Here is an 18,845-nt window from a genome sequence, read left to right on the forward strand (position 1 = left end):
TCGCCAGGGGTATAGCAGAGGCTGAAGTAGATAATACCTCACTGTAGGAAGCTGGCTCTGTACATACTATAACAAAGTACGGTCTAGAGTGCACAGAGTCCAGGGGATCCCCAGAGGTATAGCAGAGGCTGAAGTAGATAATACCTCACTGTAGGAAGCTGGCTCTGTACATACTATAACAAAGTACGGTCTAGAGTGCACAGAGTCCAGGGGATCCCCAGAGGTATAGCAGAGGCTGACGTAGATAATACCTCACTGTAGGAAGCTGGCTCTGTATATACTATAACAAAGTACGGTCTAGTGTGCACAGAGTCCAGGGGATCCCCAGAAGTAGGCAGAGCCTACATTAGATATTCACTAACAGCTCTCTTTGTGGTAGGGTGGTACAGCAGTTATGCTCATCAGGAGGGTGTGTTAAGCATTTATTGCATTCACTCAATAAAGGACTAATTATTACACACACTCAGAATCCAGACCAATTGGTTAAGTATAAACAAGCATTTTCAATGCAACAGGTCTTGCATATGCGAGGATTTGACCCATTGGCATTGTAAATGACAATGCCATTTATTTATGTGCTTCTAAAAAAACATGCAATAATAAAAGGCATTGTTATTTACAATATCAATAGGTCAAAGTTCCTAAAATGTGAGACCTATTGCATTGCAAATGCTTGTTTTAAATGTGCTTATGCAAGCTGCATCTGACACACAGGCAACAACACAGTGTCCGCAAAGCATCTCCTTTAAGTCTTTAAAAGTTGCCAGGTATACTCGTGCAGTTGCTGTTAAGAACACAAAGTAATCAGAGGTGTACCTTGTTCAGCTTGACCCAGAGCCCATAGCTATGGAAGCATTCATCCCCAGGGGCCTGGATGCACCCGCCTCTACATCTCAATGCTCCTCCGGGACAGCTTCTTCTGGTTCTGCTTGCTGTCGGATGGAGCCGCAAAGACCGGCAGAAAAGTGTCCCTGCTCGGCGAGGAAGAATCCTTGCAAATCTTGTACCGACCTCGGAGCGTACAGAGCCTCGGGCAGGGGCTGTCCCCCTCTGAAGCAGGCGATGCAGTCCAGGAGGAAGCGGATCCTGCCCAGCAGAAGGTGCGGGGAGTCCTGCTTGACCATCAGGAAGCGTTAGGGTCCTTCCCAGCAATGATTCAAGGTGCCTTGGACTTCAGCACTATGAGGGCGCCCGGGTCGGGCTCCAGGTCCACTAGATGCTAGAAAGCTCCTGATGCAGGCTCCTTACAGTGCTGGAGTCCATTCTTAGACATTGTAAGTGCAGTGCTGTCATTAAGAGTATATGGTGCTGGGAGTTTGTCATTACAAACTCCACAGCACCATAATGGCTACGCTGAAAACTGAGAAGTTTGGTATCAAACTTCTCAGCACATTAAACCCACACTGATGCCAGTGTGGGATTTAATGAAAAATGAACACAGAGGGCCTCTTAGATATGCCCCCTGAACAATTACCTAACACTAATGTCCGGGCTGAGTGGCTGCTTTCAGTTGCCACCACCAGACATGTTTCTGTACCCCCTGGGTCGAGAGCCTGCTGCTCTCGGGGGCCTGAAACAATGCACATCCTGGGACGAGGTGCCAAGCCTCCTCCCCCAGGAAGGGCAGGGTCCACGAAGAGGAAGCTTCAAAGGCTTGCCGCCTTTGTGAGCTTCCCCAGGCCACTTGCTGCTTTCAGCAACTGGTCTCTACTGGTTCTGACCCCCACTTTGGGCGGGAGAATCGGCGGGAAAAACAAGTGAGGAAGAGATATGTGCCCACCTCTCCCAACTCCACCCCTCAGGTGGGGGAGGTGAGGTGAAGCACAACTCTCAGTCCCCGCAATCTTGTAGATGGGGGACTCAGCTAACCAAGGAAAGGTTTATGCCCCCCTCCCTCCCCCTGGAGGGTGGCATAAAAGGGGGTGTACCCACCCCAGGGATGGGACCCATTGGTCCTAACATTTTACCTACCTGTAACGCCCCTAAATTTAGTATTTAGGGGCACCCCTGAACCTTGCTTCCTCAGACACGAAACCAGAAGAAGAAAAGAAGAATGAGGATCGAACAGCTGTTCTGAAGCTAACAAGAGGATGACGCCCACTGACTTGACCCCAGCCCTACCGGCCTGTCCCCACCTCGAACCTTCTCCAGCGAAATCCCGGTGTGTCCTGCACCAAGCAACCTCGAGAAACCCGGAGGACCTGCCTGCCTTCAATCCCAAAGAGTGTGTCTCACGGGGACACCGGATTTGTTCAAACAGACTCTAGCTCGGCAAGGATCCGGGAGTTTGCACCACTATGCACCCGACACCCACTGCTCCGAGTTCGAGTGGCCCAACACCAAGAGGTCGTCTCCCCGGCGATCCTGATCCGAGATCCGGTGACCCTTAACCTGCCTCAAGCCTCCAGCCGATGCCAGCAGCCTCAAACCGAAAGGTCCCCGCATCCGCGACCAGGCGCTGGTAAGAAGATCCGACCCTAAAAGGCACCCCTGCACCCGACGCCCCTCGGCCTTTGGTGGCCCAACCGTCAGTGCCTAACCAATCCCCAAGATCCCAACTTTCCTCTCCAAGTCGTGGTCGCACCCAGCAGACCTTCGTCCCCGAGCCTGCAGTGCTTTTGCAAACTAGAGACTCCCCATCGAAAACTACAAGGCACCTGACGCCAATACAGCACTCTGCACCCGGCTGCCTCAGTGCCGCTGAGGGTGCACCCTTTGTGCTGGCTTAAACCCCCATTTGCCCTGAACTTAAGTCCAGGAGCATTGCTTCCACAAACCAGCAGCCTGCTCGGCAGCAGCCATGAACCCGGAGGCCCCCTATCCCCCATTGGATAACACTGGGCCTCAGCACTCTGCACCCGGCCGCCCTAGTGCCACTGAGGGTGTAACAAGAGTGCATCCTTGACCCTGTGGGACCCCATAGTCTAACATCAGAATACCAACTCCCACAACAAAGTACTTACCTTTGAACCGATTACACTATTTTCCTCCATATGTTAACATTGATTGGTTTTCTATGAAAAGTTTCTAATTGTGAAGTTGGAAAATCAATGAAAACCTTTTACAACTGATACTAAATAACAAAAACGCTTTTACTTACCTGTTTACAGGAAAAGTCCCAGTAGTATCCAGGTATACTACACTGTGTAAGAAAAGTAATGTACTGGTCATTTTACTAAAAAGCCCATTCAAAGTATATGTACTGCATTTCCAAAGCATTGCATTTCTCAGTAACAGTACTGTAAATCAAAACAAAGTGCATATACAATTACAATCCAAACTGTATTACAACTGTATATTTTCTGCAACGTATTTTATCACTTGCCTGTGCCAGGCTCACTTGGTTCTAGGAAATAAAATAACAAAGAATATTTTTATATAAAAACAATTGGTCTGAAGTTCAGTCTTTAAGTGAGTGAATTCATTTGGCGACGTGTACAACAAATGCTTAACACTGTCCTCTGATACTGCCTTACTGCTCGACCACACTACCACAAATAGAGAGTGAAGTGGTATCTACTTTACCTCTGCCTACCTTTAGGATCCACTGGACTCTGTGCACACTATACCTCACTTTGGTACAGTATATGCAGAGCCAGCTTCCTACAGTATACTCCCTATTATGCCACCCTCCTGTGGAAGGGGGACATGCGCCTCTATCTAATTGGCAGGGTCTCCTTATCTTCAAGATGGAGGGGACCAAGATGTCTGCTTAACCTTGCCTCCCCCACCTGAGAGGTGGGGTTGGCAAATGTGGGCACACTTCTCCTCCTAACTTGGTTTTCGCGCCCATTCTCCAATTAAAGTGGGGGTCAGAACCGGCGGGAGCCAGTTGCTGGGGGCAGAAAAAGGCAGGGACAAATTACAAAGGCAGCAGTCATTTGAAGCTTCCCCTTCGTGGACTCAGCCCATCATGGGGGTGGTGGGGGGGGGGGGGGGGGAGGAGGCATGACACCTCTGCCCAGGATATGCTTTGTTTCAGGACCCAGGGAGTGGAGGCTCTCTACCCAGGGGTCCAGAAATCTGTCTGATGGTGGCATATGGCTGGTAGCCAGTCAGGAACTACACCAGGGCTGGTCCTGAAACCAAGAATATATCCTGGGCATATGTGTCTAACCCTCTCCCCCAGGATAAGATGAGTCCACGGAGGGGAAGCTTCAAAGGCTTGCCACCTTTGTTAGCTTCCCCCATCCTCTGCTGCTATCAGCAGCTGGATCCCACTGGTTCTGACCCCCACTTTGGCCGGAAGAATCAGCGGGGAAACATAGAAAGTAAGAGAGGTGAGCCCACCTTTGCCAACCCCTCCCAGTGAGAGATCCTGGTGTACGTGCCGACGCTGGGAGAGCCAGGTGTACGTGCCGACGCTGGGAGAGCCAGGTGTACCCGCCGACGCTGGGAGAGCCAGGTGCACCCGCCGACGCTGGGAGAGCCAGGTGCACCCGCCGACGCTGGGAGAGCCAGGTGCACCCGCCGACGCTGGGAGAGCCAGGTTTAACCGCCGACGCTGGGAGAGCACAGTGTACCCGCCGACGCTGGGAGAGCCGGGGGAACGCGCCGACGCTGGGAGAGCCGGGGGTACGCGCCGACGCTGGGAGAGCCGGGGGTACGCGCCGACGCTGGGAGAGCCGGGGGTACGCGCCAACGCTGGGAGAGCCGGGGGTACGCGCCAACGCTGGGAGAGCCGGGGGTACGCGCCGACGCTGGGAGAGCCGGGGGTACGCGCCGACGCTGGGAGAGCCGGGGGTACGCGCCGACGCTGGGAGAGCCGGGGGTACGCGCCGACGCTGGGAAAGCCGGGGGTACGCGCCAACACTGGGAAAGCCGGGGGTACGTGCCAACACTGGGAAAGCCGGGGGTACGTGCCAACACTGGGAAAGCCGGGGGTACGCGCCAACACTGGGAAAGCCGGGGGTACGCGCCAACACTGGGAAAGCCGGGGGTACGCGCCAACACTGGGAAAGCCGGGGGTACGCGCCAACACTGGGAAAGCCGGGGGTACGCGCCAACACTGGGAAAGCCGGGGGTACGCGCCAACGCTGGGAGAGCCGGGGGTACGCGCCAACGCTGGGAGAGCCGGGGGTACCTGCCAACGCTGGGAGAGCCGGGGGTACCTGCCAACGCTGGGAGAGCCGGGGGTGCGCGCCACCAGGGGAAGAGCCGGGGGTACGCACCACCAAGGGAAGAGCCGGGTGTAGCCACCGCCAATGGGCGAGCCGGGTGTGCCCACCGCCAGTGGGAGAGCCAGGTGTACCCACCGCCAGTGGGAGAGCCGGGTGTACCCACCGCCAGTGGTGGGAGAGCCGGGTGTACCCACCGCCAGTGGTGGGAGAGCCGGGTGTACTCCGTCAGTGGTGGGAGAGCCGGGTGTACCCTGTCAGTGGTGGGATTGCCGGGTGTACCCACCGCCAGTGGGAGAGCTGGGTGTACCCTGTCCGTGGTGGGAGAACTGGGTGTACCCACCGCCAGTGGGAGAGCCGGGTGTACCCTGTCAGTGGTGGGAGAGCCGGGTGTACCCTGTCAGTGGTGGGGAAGCAGGGTGTACCCACCGCCAGTGGGAGAGCTGGGTGTACCCACTGCCAGTGGGAGAGCTGGGTGTACCCCGTCAGTGGTGGGAGAGCCAGGTGTACCCCGTCAGTGGTGGGAGAGCCAGGTGTACCCCGTCAGTGGTGGGAGAGCCAGGTGTACCCCGTCAGTGGTGGGAGAGCCAGGTGTACCCCGTCAGTGGTGGGAGAGCCAGGTGTACCCCGTCAGTGGTGGGAGAGCCAGGTGTACCTACCGCTGGTGCGAAGAGTCGGATTTGCTCCCCGGTCAGTGCTTGGGGTTAGGTTCGGGCGCACTGGTGACTGGCATGAACAGGATACATTTTTGTGGTTGCGGAGGCAGGTGTCTTGCTGGGGCTCGTCTGGCAGAGCAGGGCCGGGGCTGGGGTCACGGTTTCGGTCTTCAATGTTCTGCTTTTGGCCTGGGTGCAAAAAGGCCAGCCGCATGTTAAGTGTTTCTGACCCCCCGAAACTGAACATAATGACGACAGGTTGGGATACCGGTTTCTGAGCGTAGCCCCGCCCAGTTTGTATGAAAGTGGTTGGGAAGTGCCCCCCAGGATGTTAACTTTTGAGTTCTACGTCGCCAGCACTGCAGGTGTGCACCTTTCAGGGGTGAAGGATCACTCACAGCTATCTTTTGCTACACAGGCGTGTCCACCGTAGGCCCACACGGGCTGGGCCCTTACAGGGAGTGACGGATCATGCACAGCTACCGTCTACGACGCAGGTTTATCCACCGTAGGCCCACATGGGCTGAGCCCTTACAGGGAGTGAAGGATCATGCACAGCTATCTTTTGCACCACAGGCGTGCCCACCGTAGGCCCACACGGGCTGGGTGGGCCCTTACAGGGGGTGAAGGATCATGCACAGCTACCTTCTGCGACGCAGGGTTGTCCACCATGGGCCCACGTGGGTTTAGCCCTTCCACGGGGAAAGGCTCACGCACAGCTATCTTCTGCGATGCAGAGGTGTCCACTGTGGGCATATGTGGGTTAAGCCCTTCCGTGCGGGAAAAGATTTACGTACAACGCATGGCTATCATTTGTGACACGGGGGTGTCCACCATGGGCCCACGTGGGTTAGGCTCTTCCAGGGGTGAAGGAACCCGCACAGCGCATGGCTATCTTCTGCGACACAGGGGTGTCCACCGTGGGCCCCTGAGGACCAGAACCTCACTGTAGTGTAGTGCAGTTTTGGGTCCGCCCTTCTTGGCCTACGCTGGACACTCGTTGGATATTCGTTGAGGGATTGCAGTGAGGCGGGTGATTTTACACAACCAGCGAAGAGAACGCCGTTGCTGAGTGTGCTACCGGCTGCTTTCACACGTGTTCCTTTCCGTTATAGAGTCGGTCTTAAAACCATGAAATAGGAGGTTTTATTGTGGAAGGACGCCTTTGATTAGTCAAGTGCTTCACCTCCTGCAGATTCTGGGGGCGGGGATTGTCCCCTAGGAGGCTTGTAATTAGTGGCTTCGAACCTTGATGCCTGCCTGTCACCGAGACAGGCTCCTACAGGCCTGGGCACCCTTGGATGAAGCCCTGGTCCACTGACACTTCTCTTGGGCTGGGCTAATACCTTCCGTGCGGCGCCTACACGCAGAGGCCCGGGGTGGAGAAAGAAATGTCACTTTACAGGAGATGCGTTCACTCCTGACCCCAGGGCTCCCCACCCGACCGCACTGTGTGATCCTGGGAAAATGCCGGTTTCTTCAAGTCCAGGCACAGTTCTGAAGGCGACATTCCTGCCTCGTAATCCGACGCTGGGCGATGGGGGAAGAGACACATTCCTACTTCGTGAACCGGCGCTAGGTGATGGGGGACGAGACATTCCCGCCTCAGCTCTGGAGACCATGCCTTTGTGGTGCCGGAGGAGAGACAGTTCGTGTTCGTCCGGATCATGCATGCAGCAACGTTTCAGGTGGGCGGAGCCGGGGCGCGGGGGGATTTCTACAGTCTGCATCCTGCTCATTCAAGGTAGGTACCCAGAGATGTGATAATTGCGGAGCATCACACAGTGTGGCATGCAGTGGTCTTTCGCTGCGCATTCCAGTCACGCGATGGGAGTTTTCAAGGCGGCTCAGAGTGATGACACAACTGTTTATTAGGAGGTCCAGGGGGCGGGTATGTGTGCAGGATTACACGGCTCCGTCACGCAGGGTAGCGGTGCCTGCGGCAAATAACAAAACAAAAATAAAATAAAAAAATAACATTCACATAAGATTTCAATCTAGTCTTGTTTGGTTTTGGTGCCGGCTTTGGGAACATAAATAAGAGAGGCTGCCCCGCCAGCGCCATGGCTCCCTGCAGAGTGTCAATCTATCTGGACTAAGGGGTATGCACGCATAGCAGCGGCAATACCAATAAATTCAATATCGATGTACGCTGTAAGCTAAGCACGCCCAATGATGTCAGTACCAGTAAATCCAATGTCGATGTACACCCTAACTTATGCACGCACAATAATGTCAATACCAGTAAATCCAATGTCGATGTACACCCTAACTTATGCACGCACAATAACGTCAATACCAGTAAATCCAATGTCGATGTACACCCTAACTTATGCACGCACAATAACGTCAATACCAGTAAATCCAATGTCGATGTACACCCTAACTTATGCACGCACAATAACGTCAATACCAGTAAATCCAATGTCGATGTACACCCTAACTTATGCACGCACAATAACGTCAATACCAGTAAATCCAATGTCGATGTACACCCTAACTTATGCACGCACAATAACGTCAATACCAGTAAATCCAATGTCGATGTACACCCTAACTTATGCACGCACAATAACGTCAATACCAGTAAATCCAATGTCGATGTACACTGTAACTTATGCACGCACAATGATGTCGGTACCAGTAAATCCAATGTCGATGTACACCGTAACTTATGCACACACAATGTCAATACCAGTAAATCCAATGTCGATGTACACTGTAACTTATGCACGCACAATGATGTCAGTACCAGTAAATCCAATGTCGATGTACACTGTAACTTATGCACGCACAATGATGTCAATACCAGTAAATCCAATGTCGATGTACACTGTAACTTATGCACGCACAATGATGTCAGTACCAGTAAATCCAATGTCGATGTACACTGTAACTTATGCACGCACAATGTCAATACCAGTAAATCCAATGTCGATGTACACCCTAACTTATGCACGCACAATAACGTCAATACCAGTAAATCCAATGTCGATGTACACCCTAACTTATGCACGCACAATAACGTCAATACCAGTAAACCCAATGTCGATGTACACCCTAACTTATGCACGCACAATAACGTCAATACCAGTAAATCCAATGTCGATGTACACCCTAACTTATGCACGCACAATGATGTCAGTACCAGTAAATCCAATGTCGATGTACACCCTAATTTATGCACACACAATAATGTCAATACCAGTAAATCCAATGTCGATGTACACCGTAACTTATGCACACACAATGTCAATACCAGTAAATCCAATGTCGATGTACACTGTAACTTATGCACGCACAATGATGTCAGTACCAGTAAATCCAATGTCGATGTACACTGTAACTTATGCACGCACAATGATGTCAATACCAGTAAATCCAATGTCGATGTACACTGTAACTTATGCACGCACAATGATGTCAGTACCAGTAAATCCAATGTCGATGTACACTGTAACTTATGCACGCACAATGATGTCAATACCAGTAAATCCAATGTCGATGTACACTGTAACTTATGCACGCCCAATGATGTCAGTACCAGTAAATCCAATGTCGATGTACACTGTAACTTATGCACGCACAATGATGTCAATACCAGTAAATCCAATGTCGATGTACACTGTAACTTATGCACGCCCAATGATGTCAGTACCAGTAAATCCAATGTCGATGTACACGGTAACTTTTGCACGCATAATGACGTCAATATCAGTGAATACAATGTTGATGAATGATGTAACAACTGTACGTATAATAATATAGTTAAATATGATATCAATGACTGCCATGTTACACATGCATGCACTCGAACCATTGCTGTAGGACTCATCCGATATGACCTCTCCATCCACTCCAAGTCCGAGATACATGGTCAGACAGGCCCTGCGACGCAAACCCATGGCTGCCGAGTGACAGGTCGCAAGAGCGGTTACACTTATCCCAAATACAAACGAGCAGCCAGGGAAGACCCTGATCGATCCCACAGATACGTAGTCACACCACAACCAGGACCAAAAAGATTGGCACAAATGAAACACGTTATTGCCAAACGAGTGTGTTCCCAAAATACCACAAACTTAGATGTCACATGTAGTTAGGAACACTTAGCCAATCCGGACAAGGTAAGCACGCTGCACGAGGTGATCACACTCTTACCACACCGGACGTCTGGACACGCACACACTTGTCCACATTAGCTTTCCCCTAGGTAGAGAGCCACCTGTGTCCCCCTTATAAGATGGTTTTTCTTGTTATTTATGACTATTGCTTTTCAAAGAACGTCAAAGTGTTTTATTGCAACCACAAAATGTATATATGTGCGGCCCAAGCTTCATGAGACTGGCTTCAGACGTGCCTCTGTCAATACTCTCCCGACCGCTGTGCTTAATTAAACCAGCTTGTTCCTGTTTTGCCAAATGCCTCTTGTCTTTTCATTTAAGGTAAAATCATATTGAGCAACATCTATTAAATCAGAGCAAACAAAAATAGGTTTTTGTACAACTAGTATTTTGAACTCACATATTGGAAAGCGCTCACATACACAATATTGAAGGAAAAGGAGTTTTCATACAGTGGAATGATTGCTTAGGATTACACAATTTAAGCAGGGAAGCCGCGATTTATACAAGTTTTCTGGATTCACTATCCGAAAATCAGTAGTAAATGGATATCTATATGTCTTTCCTATGTTAAACCTTTGTGTTTACCTCTGTGCATTTTTTCTGCAGTCGCTATATACAATGACGGCCTGTTTTGTGTCATACAACCTATGATCTCTTGACCTCTTGAAAATAAAGAAAACATTTTAAAGAAAAATAAAGAAGAAAATATATTTTTTTCAAGAAATGAAGACTTGGGATAATTCATTTTTGTGTGAATCTTGAACTTTGACAAACAAATGTATATTATATAGTGCTGAACCCTTGTGTATTTGATGTAAAGTAGGACTTGTTCCTAAATAAGGAGTATAGAGGGGAGTACTCCTTGGTTCTTTGCGCTATCGTGTGGACCTAAAGACACTTGTCATCTGTTGGGTGCGGATTCTTATAGCCTCTACCCTCTTTCTTTGTGTTGTCAACATTCTGTGGAGGGCACGGGGAATGGGAAGGTATTCCAGTGGCAATTGTTATTCTGTGCAAGGGTGTGTGAAGGATATAGACAGTGACAAAAATATGGACATGCGAAAGAATGTAAACAGAGTGCTTACATGGAGCGAGTGCGTAAGGCGTTTAGAAACTACAGAATTATATATCAAACACAAACACAAATTGGGACATTTTATAGAATCCACAAAATGAAATACAAACATAGTTACATTTGTTGGGAAGGCAGCAGCTTTCAATACTCTGTGTCATTTTGGAAAGAGGAAGCGATGGTGCGTGTCGCCTGCTCGTCTTTGCTATTACTGCATGCTCCGTTTCTGATAGAGTGCTTTGAAGTGTGTCATGGAGCATACAGCGCATTTATTTGCGGTCAACAATCAACCAGACTAGTTTATATTTGACGCACTTGTGCTGCTGCCACAAATGAAAGTGAGGCTACCAACTTAAAGTAGTGTAGGGAACGGATTAGGGTCTCCATGCACAAAAACAAAAAGTGTATGAGCCCCCGAGGCAGCCTTGCCATAATGCCAGGTCAATAAATATGCCAACTCCAACACCCTCAGCTTTAATAACAGATTCTGTGAGGAGTCACATCTGTGAGAAAGTGCCCTCTTTCTTGCATGGTATGCCCCCAAGTTTTGCAGAATTGCTGATGTTCTTTGAGTGTGCCCTGGGCTCCTGCTAATCAGGTACCCAGGGCCTGTGTTCCTTCCCTAAAACTGCATTGAAGCCTAAACCCAATTGACATCTCTGGCCACATGTCAGCCCCTGGTAAATGGTACCACAGGTACCCAGGGAACTGTGACCAGAGAAGGCCTCTAAGGACTGCAGCACTTATTGTGTCACCCTTAGAGGTCCTGTACCCTGACACTAACATACTGACACTGTCTTTGAAGGCTGCGTGTCTTGGTGCAGAACAAAACAACGAGTCGACATGGCACACATCCCGTTGTGCCATGCCCACAAACCACTGCCCAGGCATACATCAGTCACTCCTCTAGCTGGGTGCTCTATGCCAGTGATGAGGGTACAGGTGTATGAGCTCTGTACCCCTACAGTGCCCATGTCCATTCCTGGGCCCTGTAAGTGCAGTGTTGCCATTAAGAGTATATGGTGCTGGGAGTTTGTCATTACAAACTCCACAACACCATAATGGCTACACTGAAGTCTGGGAAGTTTGGTATCAAACTGCTCTGCACATTAAACCCACACTGATGCCAGTGTGAGATTTAATGTAAAATGCGCAACAGAGGGCATCTTAGAGATGCCCCCTGAAACTCGACCAGCTGCTTAGGCTGCCACCAACAGACATGTTTCTGGTCCCCTGGGTCGAGAGCTGTTGCTCTCGGGGCCTGAAATAATGCACATCCTGGGACGAGGTGCCAAGCCTCCTCCCCCAGGATGGGCAGGGTTCACGAAGGAGGAGCTTCAAAGGCATGCTGCCTGTGAGCCTCTCCAGACCATTTGCTGCTTTCAGCAACTGCTCCCCACTGGTTCTACCCCCCACTTTGGGCGGGAAAAACATGTGAGGAACTAAGGTGTGCCCACCTCTGCCAACTCCATCCCTCAGGTGGGGGAGGCGAGGTGAAGCACAACCTCGAGTCCCTGCCATCATTAGGATGGGGGGACCCAGCCAACCAGGGACAGGCTTCTGTCCCCCTCCCACTGGAGAGTGGCAGACTAGGGGGTGTACCCACCCCAGGGAAGGGACCCATTCGTCCCTGCCCTTTACCTACCTGTAACACGCCTAAATCTAGTATTTAGGGGGCACCCTGAACCTTGCTTCCTCAGATCCAGCAACAAGTAAAGATAATAAGAAGAAGGACCGAAGAGCCGTGCAGAGCTAACAAGAGGACGACGCCCACTGACTTGGCCCCAGCCCTAGAGGCCTGTCTCCCCTCGAACCTGATTCTGTGAAATCCCGTTGTGTCTTGCAGCCAGTAACCTCGAAAAAACCAGAGGACCTGCCTGCCTTCACTTCAAAGACTGAATCTTTCGTGAACACCGGGCTTGTTCAAACTGCAGCTTCTGTTCCGGTCGAATAGCGCGAATACAGCCCACTATGCACCCGCTGAACCTGGCCCGAGCTAGAGTGGAAAAACACCAGGAGGAGGTCACCCCAGCAATTCTGACCAGAGATCCGGCGACTCCTGACCTGCCTCAAGCCTCCAGGTGATGCCTGCAGCCTCAATCGAGAGGAACCCCTCTACCGCGACCAAAGCGGGTAAGACTTTCCAACGTCCCAAGGCACCCCTGTACCAGACGCTGTGAGAAAATGGCTCTGTATATACTGTTCCCCAATAGGTACAGGGTGTACAGAGTCCACAGTCCCCAAGGGTTTGGCAGAGGTTAAAGTTAGATATAACCTTACTCTCTAAAGTGGTAGCTTGGTCGAGCAGTAAGGCAGTATCAGAGGACAGTGTAAAGCATTTGTTGTACACACTCGGTCAGCAAATGGTCTCACACACTCAAGAACTAAACTCTAGGCCAATGGTTTATATAAAAAAAAATATATGCTTGTTTTATTTTAGAACCAACACTTGGCATTAAAATATACTTTCTCAGAATGAGATGCTTTATTATAAATACTTTTGCAATATGCAATTGACTTTTGTAGACAGTTACAAGTGGTTGCAATAGGCAACACTATTTTAAACACACTAATGCATTGAGCTCAATGGAAATTTCAAGTTATCTGCAACAGATTACTTTTAGGATTACTTTTGGAATTCCAGGACTGGATCCTAGATTCAGTCCTGGGTCAGTACTTAGAATCAAGTGATGAAAGTCGACTTAATTGCTGTGATGATTTTTAAACAATATTTTGCTATTTTAAAAGTTGACACTTAGAAAATATTTCAGAGAAAACAGTCAATGATTCCCTATGGAAGAAAATTCAAGTTGCAGGTACAGTATGTTCTCGCTACTTTTGTAATCCAGTACTGGGTACCTAGACTCAGTACTGGGACCTTTATCCAAAACAGTTAAGTAATTACGTTTTCAGATATTATACGAATTTTAAAGAATATTTAAAAATTGCAGAAATTGACACTTAAAGAAATTTCACAGAAAAACAGTCAATGGTTTCCTATGGGAGAAAATTGGGTTACTGGTAAGTACAGTTGTAAGTATTTTTCAGAGTCAGTGCTGGGCACCAAGATCCAGCACTGGGAGCTCACCTAATAGCAGGTGAGTGTTTGTTTGTTACTCGGCTGATTTTTGATGAATATTTTAAGATTTGATAAGTCCACACAGAAGAAATTTCAGGAAAAAGCCGGTCAATGTTACCCTATGAAGAAAATAGAGTTATCGGTTAAAAGGTAAGTACTCGACTGGCAGAGTTGAGGTTCTGGGCATAGACTCAGGGGTCCCCCAGGGTCAGGTAGGTACAGTTGGTTCACCCTCAGCGACTCTAGGGTGGCCGGGTGCAGAGAGAGTTAGGCCCAATGTTATCCTATGAGGGATAGGGGGGCCTTGGTTGGTGGCTGCTGACTAGCAAGCCACGCGGCTGTGGGAGCTGGGCTCCTGGTCACTTACTCAGGGCAAGCGGGGAAGTAGGTAGGTGTAGAGGTTGCACTGCCAGGGCCACTCGGGCGGCTGGGTGCAGAGTGCTTTTGAGCCTTCGGGCGCTCAATTGATTTCAATGGGAAATCTCCGGTTTAGAAAAAGACCGCAAGCTCGAGGACGAGAACTCTTCAGGTGCCACCACCACTTCGAGAGGTAAGTTGGGTAGTTGGAGGATAGGTAGGTACCCCGGGATTGGGCACAGGGGGCCGTGGGGCGCCGCGTGCAGGGGTGCCTTTTGGTGTCGGGAAATCTTACCCTCTGTTGATCGCGGTAGGGGGGGCACCTTGTTCTGAGGCTGCAGGCTTCTTCAGGAGTGTCGAGGGAGGTCCTTGGGTGCCAGACTCGGGGTCACAGTCGCCGTGGGGTCGTCCTCGTGGTCTTTGTTCACTCCAGCACCGGCCAGGCTTGGCTGGTGCAGTGTGTGCTGGGTTCGCGGTTCGTGGGCTGCTGCCAGGGATTAGAAGTAGGTTTTGAGTAGAGCCTCTACTCATGGGAGTCCCAGGGGCTTGGAGCCAAAAGGTAGCCAGGTCCTCCGGGGTTTGTGAGGTTGCTGGCCACAAGAGATGCCGGGCTGGAGCAGGAGCAGGTTCGAGGGTCGACAGGCCGGTAGGGCTGGGGCCAAAGCAGTTGGTGTCTTCATATTCTTAGCAGCTGCAGGGCAGGTCTTCTTTCTTCGTGCTCTTCTTTGTATTTCGGAATCTGGAATCTCGGGAAGGAAGGTTCAGGGTGCCCCTAAATACTAGATTTAGGGGCGTTACGGGTAGGTGAAGGGCAGGGACCAATTGGTCCCTGGCCTGGGGTGGGTACACCCCCTATCCTACCTCTCTCCTGTGGGAGGGGGGCAGTGGCCTAGTCCTGGTAGGGTAGGGCTTCCCATCTTCAAGATGGCGAGAGCCCGGAGATGTGCTTCCCCTCGCCTCCCCCACCTGAGGGGTGGGGTTGGCAGGCTGGCACATCCCCTGCCCTTATTTGGGGTTTCCGGCCAAGCTTCCCGCCAGAGTGGGGGGGTTGCGGTGGCCTGGGGAAGCTCACAGAGGCGGCATACCTTTGAAGCTTCCCCCTGCCTATCCTGGGGGAGGAGATTTAGCACCTCGCCCAGGATGTGCATTGTTGCAGGCCCAGGAGAGCAGGGGCTCTCCTACCCAGGGGTCCAGCAACATGTCTGCTGTGTGGCAGCCTAGGCAGCCTCAGAGCAGACGTGGATTGTAGTTTAGGTTTTAGGGGCATCTATAAGATGCCCTCTGGGGTGCTTGGTACATTAAATCCCACACTGGCATCAGTGTGGGTTTAATGTGCTGAGAAGTTTGATACCAAACTTCTCAGTCTTCAGTGTTGCCATTATGGGGCTGTGGAGTTCGTGTTTGACGAGTTCTCAGCACCATGTACTCTTAAATGGCAGCACTGCACTTACAGTGCCCAGGAATGGACCTGGGTGCCGTAGGGGCACAGGGCTCCTGCTCCTGTGCCCGCACCATTGGTATAAGGCACCCAGCTGGAGGGGTGGCTGATATATGCCATGGCAGTGTAGGTGATGGGCATGGCACACAGGGATGTGTGCCATGTCGACTCTTTGTTTTGTCTTGCACCCAGACACCCAGCCTGCAAAGGCAGTGTGTGTGTGTAAGGGTACAGGGCCTCTAAGGGTGGCACAATGAGTGCTGCAGCCCTTAGAGGCCTTCCCTGGTCACAAGGCCCTGGGTACCTAGGGTACCATTTACCAGGGGCTGACATGTGGCCAGGGTTTGCCAATTTGGGTTTTGTGTGTTTAGGGAAGGAACATAGGCCCTGGGCACCTGATTGGCAGGAGTCCAGGGCACACTCAGTTAAAGTGCATTCAGCAATTCAGCAAAAAGTGGGGGAATACCATGCAAGAAAGATGGCACTTTCTCTCAGACGCCCCGCAGCCTTGTGTGCCTAAACAGACGGTGCCTAACCAACCCACGACATCCCAACTTATCTCTCCAAGTGGTGGTCGCACCTGGAAGATCCTCGTACCCGAGCCTGCAGTGTTTCTTTGTCCTGGAGGTTCTCCATTGAAAACAGGGCACCCGACCTCAAACCTGCACCCTGCAACCGGTCACCCTAGTGCCGCTGAAGGTGCACCTTTGGTGCTACTTTGGTTCCCAACTTGCCCTGAGCCAAACCCTAGGAGCTTTGCTCCCACAACCCAGTGGCCTGCTTGCCAGCAGCCACCAACCGGAGGCGCCCTATCCCCCATTGGATAACATTGGGCCTCAACACTCTTCACCCGGCTGCCCTAGTGCCACTGAGGGTGCAATCTCAGTGCATCAATGACCTTGGGGGACCCCTGAGTCTAACCCCAGAACCTTATCTCCCACAGTCGATTACCGACCTGCAAACCGATAACCTGTTTTTCCTCCATAGGATAACATTGACACTTTTTCTTGAAAAAGTTTCCAAGTGTGGAGTTTTACAAAAACTAAAGAAATGCTTTTAAATTGTACCATTTAACCAAAACGTTTTTACTTACCTGTTTACAGGAAATGTCCCAGTGCTGCATCCAGGCATCCATTACGGAGTAAGAAAAGTAACTTACCTGCTATTTGACTGAAAATCCCATTGAAAACTATGTACTGTTTTTACAAGTGATTCCATTTCCCTGAAACAATACTGTAAGTCAACCCAAAGTACATCTACAATTGCAATACAACTATATAACATTCAGCATTTATTACTGCAAAGTATTTAATGCTTACCTCTGCCAGGCTTGCTTGGTTCTAGAAATAAAATACCTAAAAGAATATTTTTATACAAAAACAATTGGCCTAGAGTTCAGTTCTTGAGTGTCTGAATTCATTTACTGAGTGAGTGTGTACATCAAATGCTTAACACTGTCCTCGGATACTGCTTTACTGCTCGACCACTCTACCACAAACAGAGAGGAAGGTTCTATCTAACTTTAACTTCTGCCTACCTCTGGGGTCACTTGGTCTCTATACACACTATACCTCATTTTGGTGTAGTATATATAGAGCCAGTTTCTTACAACATCCCTTGGCACTGCTGCCTTTGGTGGGTCTGCAAGGCCCTTCGTTGGGGACGGGGGAGGTTGGGAGAAACTGCCCCCTCCAAGCTCCTTCTCCCCCTTCCCCAGCGTGCCCCCACCAGTGCAAGACAGGTCGACGCAGTGGGTTGCGGCACATACTATAGAACGTCTCCACCAAAGGCAGAAAGCATTTTTCACATCCGGGAATCGGACGGTGTCAGATTGGGTGTTAAGCGCTGCTTAGGCGAGGCCTAAAAACAGGGTAGGTGGAGGCAAAACATATGGGGGCGACCTGGAGAGAGGGTCAAGTTCAACACAATATATGACGGCATATGCTAACAGGATTCATTGGCCTGGGTTTCACTTGAGAACGGTCAGTCATGCTGTGCAGAATTGGGTTCCAAAGGCACCAAGAGCAGATCAAGCTGTCTTCAGGGTGTGCGAGCGTGGTGTTTGAAAGGCATCTGGGATGAAGTGCTGTACATACAGCCAAAAACGAATGGAAAACAAAGGGCTGGCCATGTGGAGGGAGGAGGTCATGGATTATGAACAACTCTCAAGGGCAGACTACCCCATTCATTCTAACAACACGGTATGGATTTGTCTTTACAATAACACCACAACTGTGGCAAATTAACACAACACACCACAATATTGAACATCCCATTAGACATGTATTTGTGTTGCAAAGAAGGCTGGCAGGTAATTGTATCCCTGGCTTCAAAACTACAACTTTAAAACAATTTCCAACATTTGAATAATTTACAGCAAGAAGACAGACTAAGGGTTAAGCACAGAAAAAAGGAAAAGTGTTCCCTAATTTCTGTTCATCGAACTGAGTTTATTCATGAACATTTTAATTAAAATTGCCAATTGAAGTATCGCTTTACTTGGCGTTCGACTTTGCACTAGGATTTGGGCTAGGAGTAAGTTAACGGTACACGTGGAAGTAAAGGGGTGGTCACCGTCAATGATCCCAAGTGATGGTACACGCATGTGATGGTCTCGCTGTCAAGTCATATCGCTGTCCCAAGACACTGATGCGCTGACTCAGATCCATCACTCTAGGCAGATACATCTCATCTGGCATCTTAGGTGATGGTCAGAGTGAATCCGACCAGAAAAGGAGGCAGCCACGTGAATGTCCAACAGACAATAGAACTACACCTTCTTAAATAAAATCTGACAAACAGGCCAAGTGCTTGTGTCCCACTTATGATGCTCATAATAAGCATGTGAAGCACCCCAAGCTGCAGTCTTTAAGACATAGGTATTTTGCCTTTGCTCTTGCCAGCATGCAGATGTGGGCTTTTAGGAGTTGGAGACCCCGTAGAGTCGCGAGTGGGCTATCGAAGCCGTCATCACATGTTTACACTTCCTCGTGTGAGGG

General features: G+C 50.3%; 1 protein-coding gene across 1 annotated transcript in view; it reads right to left on the reverse strand.

The window, feature by feature from the left end:
* The window catches only part of MEGF8 (multiple EGF like domains 8), a 634,126-nt gene that overhangs the window by 161,928 nt on the left and 453,353 nt on the right, over nucleotides 1-18,845 (reverse strand). The window lies entirely within an intron of this gene.

Source organism: Triturus cristatus, chromosome 7 (genome assembly GCF_964204655.1).
Source record: "Triturus cristatus chromosome 7, aTriCri1.1, whole genome shotgun sequence".
Taxonomy (NCBI): domain Eukaryota; kingdom Metazoa; phylum Chordata; class Amphibia; order Caudata; family Salamandridae; genus Triturus; species Triturus cristatus.